This window comes from Hippocampus zosterae, chromosome 2, assembly GCF_025434085.1.
Source record: "Hippocampus zosterae strain Florida chromosome 2, ASM2543408v3, whole genome shotgun sequence".
Taxonomy (NCBI): Eukaryota; Metazoa; Chordata; class Actinopteri; order Syngnathiformes; family Syngnathidae; genus Hippocampus; species Hippocampus zosterae.
Window position 1 is genome coordinate 4,487,823 of NC_067452.1, and position 15,776 is coordinate 4,503,598.

The following is a 15,776-nucleotide window of genomic DNA, read 5'->3' on the forward strand; positions in this document are numbered from 1 at the left end:
GGTTGCCTAATCAGCATATAAATTCTGCACTGACAGCCACACGTGATGTTGCATGACAGAATTCCTGGCACAGCTCCAAGACAATGAAGATGGAAAAGTTTGGACCACAAACATTTCGTGCCCCATGATGATGACTGGCTCATATGCTCATCTTCATTCCATTGATCGATGCTCTTGGAATTATCAGTGTTGTGTCCAAGGACCGGCAACCTGAGGCCAAGGCCAAGGCCAAGGACTTGACTCCTAGGCCAAGGCCAAGGACTTGGAAAATTTTCCGGGGCAAGGCCAAGGCCAAGGACCAAGGACTTGCCTCTGAGGGCAAGGCCAAGGACCAAGGATTGATTTTGAAACTGAGGCCGAGCCAAGGACATGTATTAAACAATGCTATCATACCACTTGGCAGGTCTTCATGATTTGCAACACCCCTCCATCATAACCCTTTGCACTCCCTGACGCTTGAATGAAGTGTTTTTATTCAAAGAGTAGAACAGTCAGGGTACGTGTTATTTATACTGAGAATTTTTTTTTAAATCATATGGTATACATTTATGAATTAATGTTTTAGTGCAGTAGTTTCTTAATATGAAGTAAATCAACACTCAACAGGCATGACGTGGCACTAAACACAATTTGAGAAATGACTTTGCATAGAAGTCAATCACAATAATTATATAATTTTACACTTTACCGGCAGCGAGTCCCAGGGCCTCGCTGATCAGAAAAGTACATGTGCCATTATGGATTGAGAGAGTCCCAAATTTCGAATTCTGAAAGGGCCTACTTATTCAATTGCATATGATAATAACACAAACAACAACATATACATACAATGATAAACAAATGCTGCAAAAATTTAAATCAATCAAGAGCAGGCCTGAGGATTTCGGAAATTCATGGTAACCGTTTTTCGGTTCCGTCGGATTACCCAATGGGAAACCACGATAACAAATGTTGGGTTCCGTAAACGTTCATCATGGGAACCCATTTTTCTATTTTCACTGATATTGATAATCAAGAATTCCAAAACTCAAAAGTATAATGTTTCAAGGGTCAATGTTTGAAAGCTATGCATTAACAATGAACATTACATCAGCAGCTGTGTACTCCAGGTTTATTCCAAAAAATAAATGGATCAAAAACTGGTGTACTCATGTGGCATCATCAGAGTATTTTTTGATTATTATTACCACTACCATTAATATTACATGAATTTAATACCTTCAACTTCACAATAATAATAATCAATAGTTAAATCAACCATGGTTTTTAAACTGGGCGGCCCGGTAGTCCAGTGGTTAGCACGTCGGCTTCACAGTGCAGAGGTACCGGGTTCGATTCCAGCTCCGGCCTCCCTGTGTGGAGTTTCCATGTTCTCCCCGGGCCTGCGTGGGTTTTCTCCGGGTGCTCCGGTTTCCTCCCACATTCTAAAAACATGCGTGGCAGGCTGATTGAACACTCTAAATTGTCCCTAGGTGTGAGTGTGAGTGCGAATGGTTGTTCGTTTCTGTGTGCCCTGCGATTGGCTGGCAACCGATTCAGGGTGTCCCCCGCCTACTGCCCGAAGACAGCTGCGATAGGCTCCAGCACGCCCGCGACCCTAGTGAGGATCAAGCGGCTCGGAAGATGAATGAATAAATGAATGAATGAATGGTTTTTTAAACTATGTATTATCAATATTCATTATTCCAAACATGGGAAAGCATTCAGCAAACATAACTGGGATCGAGCAAAAGGAGTCCAAATCCCAACGGCCAAACCCAGAAGTGAAGTGCCGGGTCCAGCTGTAACGCAAATTACTTGGTTCAAACAAACATTCGAGTGCGACCGCACAAACGTGACGACTGTGCAAAATAACCAAATTAAAGACTTGGTTTTGTTTCCTCATGTGCCATTTTTGTCACCACCTGTTCTCGTCATCAGTGTCCCTTGTGTTTAACCAATCAGCTCCCTCAACACTTTGTGTCTTGTCCAAGTGTTTCTCGTTGTCTTTGCTCGTATTTAGTTCCTTAAGTTCTGTCAGTCTTTGTTGAGTCATTGTGAGTGTGTGCTCCGCGCCTGTCACGTTTTGTTTTCTGCCACAGTTTTCTTTTGTTACTTTGTCTACCTCATCATTTCCAGGACTTTGTTTGAATATTTCTAGTGAGTAATTTTCCGGTGTACTCCTGTTTGTATTTTTGTTAAATACATCTTGGTCACCCTTCTCCTCCCTGCCTCCCTTCTTTTTAGGGTCCTCCAACTACCACCACGCAAATCATGACAAACGCTTTGTGAAAGGTCCGCAATTCTTCTTTGGACATGCACTTTCAGACCACTACGAAAAAATAAATACATATTTGTCTTCCCCCTCATTTTCAAGATTTGTGTATATGTATACTTTTAAAAGTATTGATGAGTGAGGCTTCTGGATATGGTGGTTTTCATCTAGCGGCAGAAACGGTAATCCCATGGGCTGTATTCCCTTTTCTTTCATTGGTAGATAAAAAAACATACACGTTGCACTTGCTTTTGCAGCTTTTTTACAAAGAACTATAGACCTGCGACCCTTGTGGGGTTAAAAGCATTTCAGATAACGGATGGATGGAAATGTGTGCATGCCCATGAATGAAACGATATGAATTTCAAATCATGCAGATTTGCAAAGGCCGTCATCTGAACTGTGACATTGGACGACACTGAGAAGTAGCCTGTTCAAGATTTCTCAAAGCCTGTCGCAGCTAAGATGCGGTCTGCTTTAGCCATGGGATTGCAACACAAAAGAAGACATCAGAAATGTATGAGCACAAAGTCCAAATGAAACGTGGCCCCATTAAAAAAGAAAATCTGGCCCTGTAGTTCAGCGGAGAGAGTGTTATGTGCTCAACCTTGCAGAATAATTTTAGAATAAGGTGCACTCCTTGCCTAAGCTATAATTAATGCAGGCAGCACAGAAGTTGTGGTTTCTCTCACCGTGAAGAGCCTCATGTAGATGGAGGCCCCTGCTTGTGCAGAGACAAAAGGCGCACAGCTTTTCATTTAATGTCAAAGAAGATCAGGAAAGTAGACTGTTGACTATCTTTTTCCTCTTGCCAAAAAATTGTCTTTTTTCACATTCTTCACAAGCAAAATGATGAACGCAATAAAGATTTGGGGAGTAAGCCGAAGTATTAAGCCAAGTCAACACAAGTTTAAAGGGTGATGCTTGGAAATATCGAGGCATACTGAATGAGACCTTGGACAGGCAGGTGTTCAAATTGCAACGGGGGTACATGCATCGAGTGATTGAAATGGTTTATAGCGAATGGTTGTTCGTCTCTGTGTGCCCTCCGATTGGCTAGCGACCAGCTCAGGGTGTCCCCCGCCTACTGTCTGAAGACAGCTGGGATAGGCTCCACCACGCCCCCAACCCTTGTGAGGATAAAGCAGATCAGAAAAAGGATGGATGGATGTTCCATAAATACCTACAAAGCAGTGAATAACTTTGTTCACTGCATTAAAATAGCTAACATGCAAGCTAATGTACCATCAGGGATCTGATTTGACTTGATGACACACAGTTTACCAAAAACGCTCATAAGTTCTCATAATGATGAAAGACATGTATTAAAAATTATTTTTTTTGTGGATTTTGGATGGAAGAAAGGTGCACATTTCTCTCCATCCAAAACTGTTATTGTTTACATTGCGTTTTATTGCTTAAAGCTCACAGGCAGGCTCACACACACATCAACAAACAAACAAAAAAATGTCCGTACGTTCCTATGCATTTATTGGTGAATGAGACAATTGTCTCGAGCAGCGGGGGGCTAGTCTGTTACATTGCATCATAACAGACTGCAACAGAATAAGCTTTCCACGGAACCCAACAACTCCAGCAGATTTCCTTGATGAAACTTGTACAGCCTTGATCAGATTTTTAGTCACTGTTCATTCATCCGTTGGCAGTCTACGTGTCAATCATTAAAGCATTCTCTTTAATTGCACTGCAAAAGAAAACAGTGAACCTTGCCAGAAATAACAAACTTGACTAGATTTTCGTTAAAATGTTGAGTTTACTATCAGTGTTTGAGTGTTGTGAACATTAATATTGCACTAGCTCACAGAAACGGTATTGTATTTTAGGACTGTCAAGATCCAAGCCTTTGTTGGATTGTTGACAATGCTTGCCGTTGCTCAAGAAATATTGTCTTGGTGCTGCATTCATGTTTATAGTCGCCCTGGCTTTGATAGTTAATTGTTTTGTATTTTTGGATTTCTTGTTATTACCGGATGATTGCTCTTGTAATTGGACTTTTGCCATTTTGTTTTTGCATTTTTGGGGGATGTTTTTTGTTCATATTACTTTTCCTGGTTCTGTGTTGTCCGCGCTTTCTGTTTACACTTTGTGAGTCCTTAGTTTTTTGGTAAATATTTTTAGCACTTGTCATTTGTCTCAGTGTACGTTTGTGGGATCTGCTAACCATCTGGTCTGTTCACGGATGGTGTCAAAAACAAAATCAAAGAGTGAGCTTGTTCGTGAAACTATTTTGACCGCAGCGGTCCTTTAAAGGCGCCGAATCCTCCCTGCCCGGCAAATGGAAGATGTCAAGCCAACAAAACCAATACAAATCTAGGTTGTCACTGAAATAGATATGGATTGAAGAAGAATGACTTTCTAGACAGGTCTGAGAAAAAACCTGATTGCACCATCCTTGATGATCTTCACTTGGATCATGCTTTCCCTTCCATCATGGCTTCAAGTCTTCAAGGCATCAAGTATCCGTAATAAGTCCAAGAAGCCAACAGTTTCTTTTTGCCTGACAGCCATCCCCTAGTGTGTCTTGGGGTTTGGTCTTTTTCATTCTCCATCAATAAAATCCTTGCAAATTATTTACATACTGCCGCAACACCTAAAAAACTTGCTGGCTGCTGGACAACCCATGCTGAAACGTGAGATGCAGCTACCTCCGTTGCCGCCCATGCGGTGGGCGTGCCAGATTGGTACAGCGTTGACAGGCTACAGACAAGGCCAAGGGCTCCATGCGAGGAGGGCTGCGTAAGAAGATGCGGGATCTTATCTTCTGTGTCATAACCCTTGTCCCAGTAAAGCATCAAGCTATAATATGATACGAGTGTGTGGAAATGTGGCTCAGGCACAGGAGGCAGTGGCAGACACATCACTAGAGTTAAAGCGTGTGTTAAAGCCTGTGCTGTTTTGTCGGACTGTTGATGTTGTGCCACCATTAATTTAAGTTGCATACTATATTTCCAAGCCCTGAGTGCTTTGGCTCCAACCCCCACACCACTTGGAATGTGACCTCATTTTTGTGGAGATCAGACTCCATTCCAATTTTAAGCAATTTGATGATATAAAAACGTGAACATTTTCATTTTTGTTTATTCTGTCTTTAACCAAAGGCAATTGAGAAGACTTTTTTCTTTACACTGCCAACCTGGAGGAAATTTGGGGTTTGGGGCTTAATCCAAGGACACTTCCGCTGTAGCCAGAGAGAAGGCAGGTGAAAAGAAAATGCTTGTTGAAGAAAAGATTGAAGGAAAATGATCTTTTCAGTAGAATAAGGATTAAGCAAGATGCTGCTGAGGCAAGCACGACCTCCAGCCATCCATCCATTTTCACAACACCGCTTATCCTGAGGAGGGTCACAGGGAGTTGCTGGAGCCTATCCCAGTTGACTTTGGGCGGAAGGAAAACTACACCCTGAAATGGTCGCCACCCAATCGCAGGGCACGTATAGAGACAACCAACTATTCATACCAACATCCACACTGTCACTGAGCAGGAACGTATCCCACATTGACCGGACACAAGTCAGGCGAGTGTACCACTACACCATCAGCGATGCAAGCATGACAATTGGCTCAGTATCAGAACTAGCAGGCAACGTCAACTGTTATCACTATGTGTTGGATACACTGGGTATGTTAACGCAGGTCAACCGCAAGCCAAACTCAAACTTCACGAGCCAGGAAACTGAGCGTCTTGCTCCCTAATTGCGGTCGTCTTGACAGCGTACACTGAACAACTGTGAGATCAGCTTGATAAAAATGTTGAGTGAAAAGCCATTGTCTTCAACGGTGTATAGAAAGGAATGTAACACAGGAGGACCAGTTCGAATGACCACAGTCAGGCTTTCTGCAGCGACTTGTCTGATGAAACACGACTACCCACAATGCACTGCGATTACTAGATGGAGATTATTTTAAAAAACAATTGCCCTTTGCATGGAAAACAAATGATGACGTTTCAAATAAGGAAATGTTATAAACCCATTTTTTCTTTTAATCTTTATGAGAATCCCTTGCAACTTTTACTGTGGGCAGAAAACAATGCGTTATTTATGCAAATGGTTTTGGTCTCACTTTACAATTAAATAAAGATGTTAAATACTAGACATTAGTCCTCATTTATCACATGATTGTTTTTGCTCTCCAGAAGAAAATGATCAAGACTCTGTGAGAACTAACTTTGTGTTTATGTAACATTGCGCTTTAAGAAGTTAAGTGGTATTTACGTTGTACCTGAATAAGTTCAGTAAATGAAAGTTCATGAACCCGTTCATGGATCTGATGAATGCGCTCATTCTGGCGTGCGTGAACATTTTTATGAAGGACAGCTCATTTTTGTGCCAGAGTGGCAGGTTTAGTTGGACATCCAGGAGATAACTCAGCTAAACACACAGGAAACGAGATTTCATATGGAAGGAGATGAATTTCATATTTTCCAATTCAACCTACTAATACCCATTCAGCCAAATGCAAAATGTAAATCATGATGGCGGGGTGGGGGTGAGGAGAGAAAAGAGGCTGTTACCTCACTCAGGGAAATCTGTCTTGGTTGGCAACAAATAGGAAGTTAGGCTACTGATTGTTAGTCCCTGGTAGGCATTCAAGTCTTTTTGCTTTGGATTTCATGAGGTGAGGGTACATGCAGGGGGTCACCGGAAGTCTCAGGAGCCAGGGGTGTAGTTCGAGTGAGCGAGAGCTAATTTCCTACCTCACCCTTGTACCTTAGCGTGTACTTGTGCTTGCACATTCAGGACTCCAGTCCAGTTTTTATTTTAATTCATCTTTTAAGAAAAAAAGCATTCACTCAAGCAACAACTTTTTTTTCCTGTTAATTGTAGGGTAAGTGTTGCAGCTCTGGAAGTAGTCTGGACTGAATGGGGGAGGGGGTTGGGGTGGGGGGGGGTAAGCTCGGGCAATGCCAGTGATTTGAGGGGAATGGCTCCCAGCAACTTATTGGACAACCAAATAAGAAAAGGAAAATAAAAGAAGTTCATTTTGAACTGTGAAGTTAGTTTAAAGTTTTGAATTATGACCTCATTTTAAAATTTGTGAACTTAACTTTTAATAAAAATGAACTTTCCCAACACTGTCAACATATTATTTGATATGAGAGCAAAAGAATTGGAACACTTTGTCACAAAGGAGCATAAACCTTGCTAGAGGGTTGTCTGTGTGTGTTTGATTTATGTCTGGCCTTTTCATAGATGCATTGCCTTTGTGTATTAAGAACAAAATACATATTATGATTATTCATGTTATTATATGCAGCGGTGAAGGTGAAGAGCACAGTGGTTATTGAGGGACTGGGTAACCCCAGTTATGGCGGTGGCGATGAGGAAGTTGTGCTGGTCTTAGAGAAGGATGAGGAGGAAGATGAGATGGTTTTAATGGGAGACAAGGAAGAGAATGAAGCAGGAACTAGCAATAGTCACACCGGAAGAGATGTGTGTGAGGCTGCTGCACTGCAGGCAATGTCTTATGCAAACAAATCATGTTTTCTCCATAGCTGAATAAAGGAAGTGATTGATGCGTATGAAACCAAAGCCTAAAAAAAACCACACACACACTGTTTCAATGCCATGCAAAATCCTAAGCCACCACTGACTTTGACGTTGAATGACCTTTACACAATGTTAGGGTTTGGATGTGACCCCAACAGCACGACAACAGGCAGGTATCGTGGAAGCCAACACTTGCCGTAGTTTATTTAAGAGTCTTCACAAAATCACTCAGGGAGAAGCACGAGGAGTCCACAAGGAAATGTCCGCACAAGGAACAAGAAGCCCCCTCCGAGAGTCGTCACCTTACCGTGGTGGAGGGGTTTGTGTGTCCCAATGATCCTAGAAGCTAAGTTGTCTGGGGCTTTATGCCCCTGGCAGGGTCACCCATGGCAAACAGGTTCTAGGTGAGGGGCCAGACAAAGCACGGCTCAAAGACCCCTATGATGAATGAAATAAATGGATCTAGGTTTCCCTTGCCCGGACGCGGGTCACCGGGGCCCCCCTCTGGAGCCAGGCCTGGAGGTGGGGCTCGTTGGCAAGCGCCTGGTGGCCGGGCCTACACCCATGGGGCCCGGTCGGGCACAGCCCGAAGAGGCAACGTGGGTCCCCCTTCCCATGGGCTCACCACCCATGAGAGGGGCCAAAGGGGTCGGGTGCTATGTGAGCTGGGCAGCAGCCAAAGGCGGGGACCCTGGCGGTCCGATCCTCGGCTGCAGAAGCTAGCTCTTGGGACATGGAATGTCACCTCTCTGGCAGGGAAGGAGCCCGAGCTGGTGTGTGAGGCAGAGAATTTCCGACTGGATATAGTCGGACTTGCCTCCACACACAGCCTGGGTTCTGGTACCAGTTCCCTCGAGAGGGGTTGGACTCTCTTCCACTCTGGAGTTGCTCACGGTGAGAGGCGCAGAGCAGGTGTGGGCATACTCATTGCCCCCCGGCTCAGTGCCTGTACATTGGGGTTCACACCGGTAGACGAGAGGGTTGCCTCCCTCCGCCTTCGGGTGGGTGGACGGGTCCTGACTGTTGTTTGTGCATATGCACCAAACAGCAGCTCAGCATACCCACCCTTTTTTGAGTCCTTGGAGGGTGTGCTGGAGAGTACTCCTGCTGGGGACTCCCTTGTTCTGCTGGGGGACTTCAATGCTCACGTGGGCAATGACAGTGAGACCTGGAGGGGCGTGATTGGGAGGAACGGCCCCCCCGATCTGAACCCGAGTGGTATTTTGTTATTGGACTTATGTGCTCGTCACGGATTGTCCATAACGAACACCTTGTTCAAACATAAGGGTGTCCATATGTGCACTTGGCACCAGGACACCCTAGGCCGCAGTTCGATGATCGACTTTGTAGTTGTATCATCGGATTTGCGGCCGCATGTTCTGGACACTCGGGTGAAGAGAGGGACGGAGCTGTCAACTGATCACCACCTGGTGGTGAGTAGGCTCCGATGGTGGGGGAAGATGCCGGTCCGTCCTGGCAGACCCAAACGTATAGTGAGGGTTTGTTGGGAGCGTCTGGCGGAATCTCCTGTCAGAAGGAGTTTCAACTCCCACCTCCGACAGAGTTTTTCCCATGTTCCGGTGGAGGCGGGGGACATTGAGCCCGAGTGGACCGTGTTCCGTGCCTCTATTGTTGAGGCGGCCAATCTGAGTTGTGGCCGTAAGGTGGTTGGTGCCTGTCGTGGCGGCAACCCCCGTACTCGCTGGTGGACACCAGCAGTAAGGGATGCCGTCAAACTGAAGAAGGAGTCCTATCGAGCCTTTATGGCCTGTGGGACCCCAGAGGCAGCTGACGGGTATCGACTGGCCAAGCGGACCGCGGCTTCGGTGGTCGCCGAGGCAAAAACCCGAGTGTGGGAAGAGTTCGGTGAGGCCATGGAAGCCGACTTCCGGACGGCTTCGAGGAAATTCTGGTCCACCATCCGACGTCTCAGGAGGGGGAAGCAGTGCACCACTAACACTGTGTACAGTGGGGATGGGGCGCTGCTGACTTCGACTCGGGACGTTGTGAACCGGTGGGCAGAGTACTTCGAAGACCTCCTCAACTCCACCAACACGCCTTCCTTGGAGGAAGCAGAGCCTGGGGACTCTGAGGTGGGCTCTCCTATCTCTGTGGTTGAAGTCACCGATGTGGTTAAAAAGCTCCTCGGTGGCAAGGCCGCAGGGGTGGATGAGATCCGCCCGGAGTTCCTCAAGGCTCTGGATGTTGTGGGGCTGTCCTGGTTGACACACCTCTGCAACATCGCGTGGTCAACAGGGAGAGTGCCTCTGGATTGGCAGACCGGGGTGGTAGTCCCTCTTTTTAAAAAGGGGGACCGGAGGGTGTGTTCCAACTACAGAGGGATCACACTCCTCAGCCTCCCTGGTAAGGTCTATTCAGGGGTACTGGAGAGGAGGGTCCGTCGGGAAGTCGAGCCTCAGATTGAGGAGGAGCAGTGTGGTTTTCGTCCCGGCCGTGGAACAGTGGACCAGCTCTACACCCTTAGCAGGGTCCTTGAGGGTATGTGGGAATTCGCCCAACCAGTCTACATGTGTTTTGTGGACTTGGAGAAGGCGTTTGACCGTGTCCCTCGGGGAGTTCTGTGGGGGGTGCTTCGTGGGTATGGGGTACCGAACCCCCTGATACGGGCTGTTCGGTCACTATACCACCGATGTTTGGTTCGCATTGCCGGCAGTAAGTCGGAATCGTTCCCAGTGGGGGTAGGACTCCGCCAAGGCTGCCCTTTGTCGCCGATTCTGTTCATAACCTTTATGGACAGAATTTCTAGGCGCAGCCGAAGCGTTGATGGGGTCCGTTTTGGGGGCCGCAGTATTGCATCCCTGCTTTTTGCAGATGATGTGGTGCTATTGGCTCCTTCAAACGGGGCTCTCCAACTCTCACTGGAGCGTTTCACAGCCGAGTGTGAAGCGGTTGGGATGAAAATCAGCACCTCCAAATCTGAAACCATGGTCCTCAGTCGGAAAAGGGTGGAGTGCCCCCTCCGGGTCGGGGAGGAGATCTTGCCCCAAGTGGAGGAGTTCAAGTATCTTGGGGTCTTGTTCACGAGTGGGGGTAGGAGGGAGCGGGAGATCGACAGGCGGATCGGTGCAGCGTCTGCTGTGATGCGGACGTTGTATCTGTCTGTCGTGGTGAAGAAGGAGCTGAGCCAAAGGGCGAAGCTCTCAATTTACCGGTCGATCTACGTCCCAACCCTCATCTATGGTCACGAGCTATGGGTCGTGACCGAAAGAACGAGATCCCGGATACAAGCGGCTGAAATGAGTTTTCTCCGCAGGGTGTCCGGGCTCTCCCTTAGAGATAAGGTGAGAAGCTCGGTCATCCGGGAGGGGCTCAGAGTCGAGCCGCTTCTCCTCCACATCGAGAGGAGCCAGATGAGGTGGCTTGGGCATCTGATTCGGATGCCTCCTGAGCGCCTCCCTGGTGAGGTGTTCCGGTCATGTCCCACCGGGAGGAGACCCCGAGGAAGACCCAGGACACGCTGGAGAGACTATGTCACCCAGCTTGCCTGGGAACGACTCGGGATCCCCCGGGGAGAGCTGGAAGAAGTAGCTAGGGAGAGGGAAGTCTGGGCTTCCCTGCTAAAGCTATTGCCCCCGCGACCCGGCCCCGGATAAGCGGTAGATGATGGATGGATGGATGGATGGATGGAGGAACAAGAAGCTGCAGGAGATGACAACAGAGTCCACTGGTGTGGTGACGGCACAAACTTGCACTGGGGAATGGTCTGTGAGTCAATTTGTACCAGTCCAAACGAGCAGATAGGCAAGAGGTGGGTGATGAGCTGATGAGTCTCAGGTGTGAGGTGCAGAGCACCCTGGCTGAGGAGGCTGCCTGGCTGGCCCCTCCCTAACACACAACTGGTGAAGTACCATTTTGACAAATACAGGAAGTAGAAGGACTAATGCAAGTTTATAGAAATAACTGTCCCTAACTAGTAAATGTCTAAGAAATAACTGTTGACATTTGGATTTGAATAAGGGGACAGATAGAGGGACTTAATTCACAACTCAAGCTGAAGATCACAATGGTCATACCATGAACCAGGAAGTAGCCAGTGAACTAACAAATAGATAGACAAATCAGCACTAATGTGTAGTTTCAGGATTTTAACTTGTTTTTGGCCTTGGTGGAAGTTCGCACTGGAGGAAGACATGGAAGTGGATGTTCACTCTCTTCCCAGCACAGTCCCACAGAAAAAAAAAATCCTGCTCCCAGTGAAATTAACTCCCACTCCTGTCCTGCTCTACTTCCGAATGACTCCCACTTCCATTTGGGAGGTCAGCTACTTTAAAAATGTGCATCGTCTGGGAAGAATTGACAAAAACTGTTTATTAACAAAAATAGGTCACAAGACTGACAAAGTTCAACAAAGAACGCTGGTACAACACCAGGAAAATGAAAGAACCCAAAACTTAAGGATAAAAATATAAACAGACATTGCTTGTCAATAAAGAGATAAGAAGAAACTCAAACACATACAGTATAATACAAAAATCATGCCCATAACTCCAATGAAAAACGACTTATAAAGGCAAGTCAAGTCAAGTCAAGTCAACAGTATTTATAGAGCACTTTCAAACAGCCATCGCTGCATACAAAGTGCTGTACATGGAGCAATTTAACATGCACAATAAACAGTAAGACAAATCGGTAATAAAGGCGGTAGAAAGCACCGAACAGTAAAACCAAGAACAAATCTAAGTCATGCTGAGTCGAATGCCAAAGAATACAAGTGAGTTTTGAGGAGGGTTTTGAAGATGGGCAGCGAGGAGGCTTCAGTGGGAGGTCATTCCAGAGAGAGGGACCAGCAACAGAAAAGGCTCGATCCCCTCTGAGCCTCAGTTTAGTTCTTGGTACTTCTAACAAAGTCTGGTCCACAGACCTGAGGCGCCGGGCAGGTGTGTAGGGGCGGATGAGCTCAGAGAGGTAAGGTGGCGCGAGATTATTCAGAGATTTGAAAACAAAGAGGAGGATCTTGAAAATAACTCTAAAATGAATGGGGAGCCAGTGAAGAGATGCCAGAGTAGGAGTTATATATCCCTCTTACGAGTACCAGTCAAGAGGCGAGCAGCGGCATTCTGGACCAGCTGAAGCCGCTTAATGGCAGACTGGCTGACTCCAAAGTAAAGGGCATTGCAGTAATCGAGCCGGGATGTGACAAAGGCATGAATTACTGTCTCAAAGTGTTCATGTGAGAGGAGAGGTTTTATTTGTGCAGAAAACCTGGTGGGAAAATGAAGAACAAGAATATGGACCATCTAGACAAATTCAACACTTGGTGACAATCGTGAATAAGGCGAATCATCCGACCAAAACATGACAACATGGGAATCCTTAGTCAGCTCATTACATTGGCAGCAGGTGTGCAATCTGGAAGGAAGGCCCTCCTCTGCCACCTGCCGGAGAGACACAAGAACAGGATGAAGACATTTGGTTTTCCTACCGGATAGTCCCACTCCCATCGAGTCCTATGAACCATCATGTACCGTCCCAATCCCATGATGAAAGGTAAAGCTGACTGACAGCCATCCCGTGGAAATCCCGCGGGATTCCCCCAAAAATGTCAACCTCTAGTTTGCACTCCCATAAGAGGCTTTCAAATTATAAATTGCCATTTGACAATTGCTACAACAACAAATGAAGTGGCAGCCATAAAGTTTTGCAGAGTGCTTTTAATCACGGACAAGTACCAACAAATTCCATTGGTGCCCTCAAAACACCACCACTCTCAAAGTTGCATATGAACCAGTTGACTGAGTCGAGGACATCTGTGGCCGAAAACCTTGAATAGAAAGAGGACTCAATGATGTGTTTGTCCACTGCTTTGCTCATTAAGGATCAACTATTCATGCCGGGCCCTGTGGATGACAAAGAAAGCTCACAACTGCTCATTTTCACCAAGCGGAGGCTAGTTTTTTCCTCGTCCTCAAAGGCCTCCCTTCATTAGAATTCTCCTCTTCGAAACCCAAGTCAGTTAGCCCAGCGAGGGGAAAATCAAAGTAGGAACCTTTCTATTGCCATACTGGCCCACAGGGAGGACCAACTTGCTTACCATATGTCCAGCATTTAAATTCGACCGTTTCGCTTTGCGGAGAAAGAAAGGCACCTCCCTATCAATTCATCAACTTGAATGATTCAGATTTTGCCTGCTGGTGGCCACAGTTACGTCATTGGCAGCTCATAAATGGGTCATTCCGCAATTGGAGGGCATTTTGCCTTCAAAAATTTTGAAAAATAAACCTTCACTTTTCTGATTTGATGCTACACATCAAAAGCTTGATTAGCTCATCTTATGTCAATTGTAAAATTTTAATTACATGATTTATTTGGTGTTTACAATACCTGACACTGCACTCTCACTTACAGAGATGCTAATCAGGATGAATGTTTGCTCTCAGCGGTAGAAGATTGCTTTTTAGCTAGCTGTTACTGCTGACCAAGAGCACAAACTCACTCCTATAAATAAGTAAAAAAAAACATTTTTAAAAACAATTGTCTTATTCTAATCATATGCACACCGGGGTTGCATGCGATACAGTGAGCTATTCAGTCAAATCCGTTTGATGATGTCGAGTTAGGGGAATCATGTGAGTCAATGCTTTCCTGTTCTACCATGCTAAAAAGGTTATGGTAACAGGGTTAATAGTTATTATTTGAAATACTATTTTTATTCAAACTCATATTTCCACAGTCACAAGCAATAGATAGCATAAAGAGAACATGCAAGCTTCACAAAGGGAGGCCAGAGCTGGGATCGAACCCACGACACTATTGGTATTTGAATTTTTTGTTTTGTTTTTAAGATGTGGTCTCAGGACAAGTACATTTTTCTCAATTACTTCATGTGTTAGTATTTTGTATGTGGATTATTTAAAATGGATGGGTGGGATGTAAAATGTCCTCCAATTCTGGAATGACCCCAATACTGTACAGGTTGAGCGTATTGACAGACGGACAAACTTCCTTTTTTGCACTCTGCTCTGTCACCGGTCGCTTGTGAGATGAGAGAGGGGGGGGGGGGGTGGGAGTGAGAGAGAGAGAGAGAGAGAGAGAGAGAGAGAGAGAGAGAGAGAGAGAGAGAGAGAGAGAGAGAATGTGACTGGGACATCCGCGCCTATGTGGTACTGAGCGAGAGGAGGCATGACTGATTTTATGGAATGATCACACCGATTGCCTACCGCCATATCGATGTTTGTGGTGGTGTTATCGATCGAGATTCCTCACCAACGTGATTCTCTTCTTTTCCTCCGTTTGTTGACAGGCTGCAGGTGTGCACGATTGGGCAATATGTAATTTTTGACACAACGCTGCTATTTTTGGAGAATTGCACTACTTTTGGGAGTTAATACTTGATTTGTCATTCTCTGACTCGTTTTTTTTAACGGCGCTCTATTCTGTAGCCGAGCTGGGCATTGATTCCCTCCAATGGCTGTGTGAATTGACAGAGTGAAGATCCTAAACATTCGGAAGCTGTGTGAAGGTGAGTTCAGCATTTTTTGGAACTCATAGCCTCCCAAAATTGAAATTTAATGTATTTCCCGATAACTGCCGAAGCGTTTTGTCATATTAAAGTCCATCAATATACTGCAGTAAACCCGTTTCGCGTCAAATCAACTGGCTGCATTTATTTATTTTTTTTGCCTCATACACTATACGTAGACAATTGGTGACTGCCATATGCCCCATTCTCGTCTTCAAACGTCAGTGTCGTTTTAAATGCATCAAGTCTGTTAGACTGGAGAGGACCTGACGCGATTTGTTCAGAATGTTATTTGTTTGGACATTTCCCGGTGCGTCACGACTGCTGCCGCTGTGCTTCTATGTGCATTTGCCCACACGCAAGCAAAGCGAGGACAACCACGGATTGCCATTTCGCGTTATTATTTGTGCGAGGTGTCTGGTGGTCATCCCTCAGCATGCTTTACGCCAGCTTGAGTGTCCCCCTCCGTTCTTGCTTTCCGTGGTCTGTTTGGGTAAATGCTCATTTATGATCGCAAACATGGATGTGGATAT

The 15,776-nt window shown here is 45.8% G+C and overlaps 1 protein-coding gene across 4 annotated transcripts in view; it reads left to right on the forward strand.

Moving 5' to 3' along the window:
- The first annotated feature begins 14,862 nt into the window (after positions 1–14,862).
- The window catches only part of LOC127596358 (interleukin-1 receptor accessory protein-like 1), a 268,134-nt gene continuing 267,220 nt past the window's right edge, over positions 14,863–15,776 (forward strand). For all 4 annotated transcript variants that reach the window (XR_007961441.1, XR_007961442.1, XR_007961443.1 and 1 more), the window contains exon 1: positions 14,863–15,243. The gene's annotated coding sequence lies outside the window, so the exon portion shown is untranslated. The remainder of the gene's footprint in view (positions 15,244–15,776) is intronic.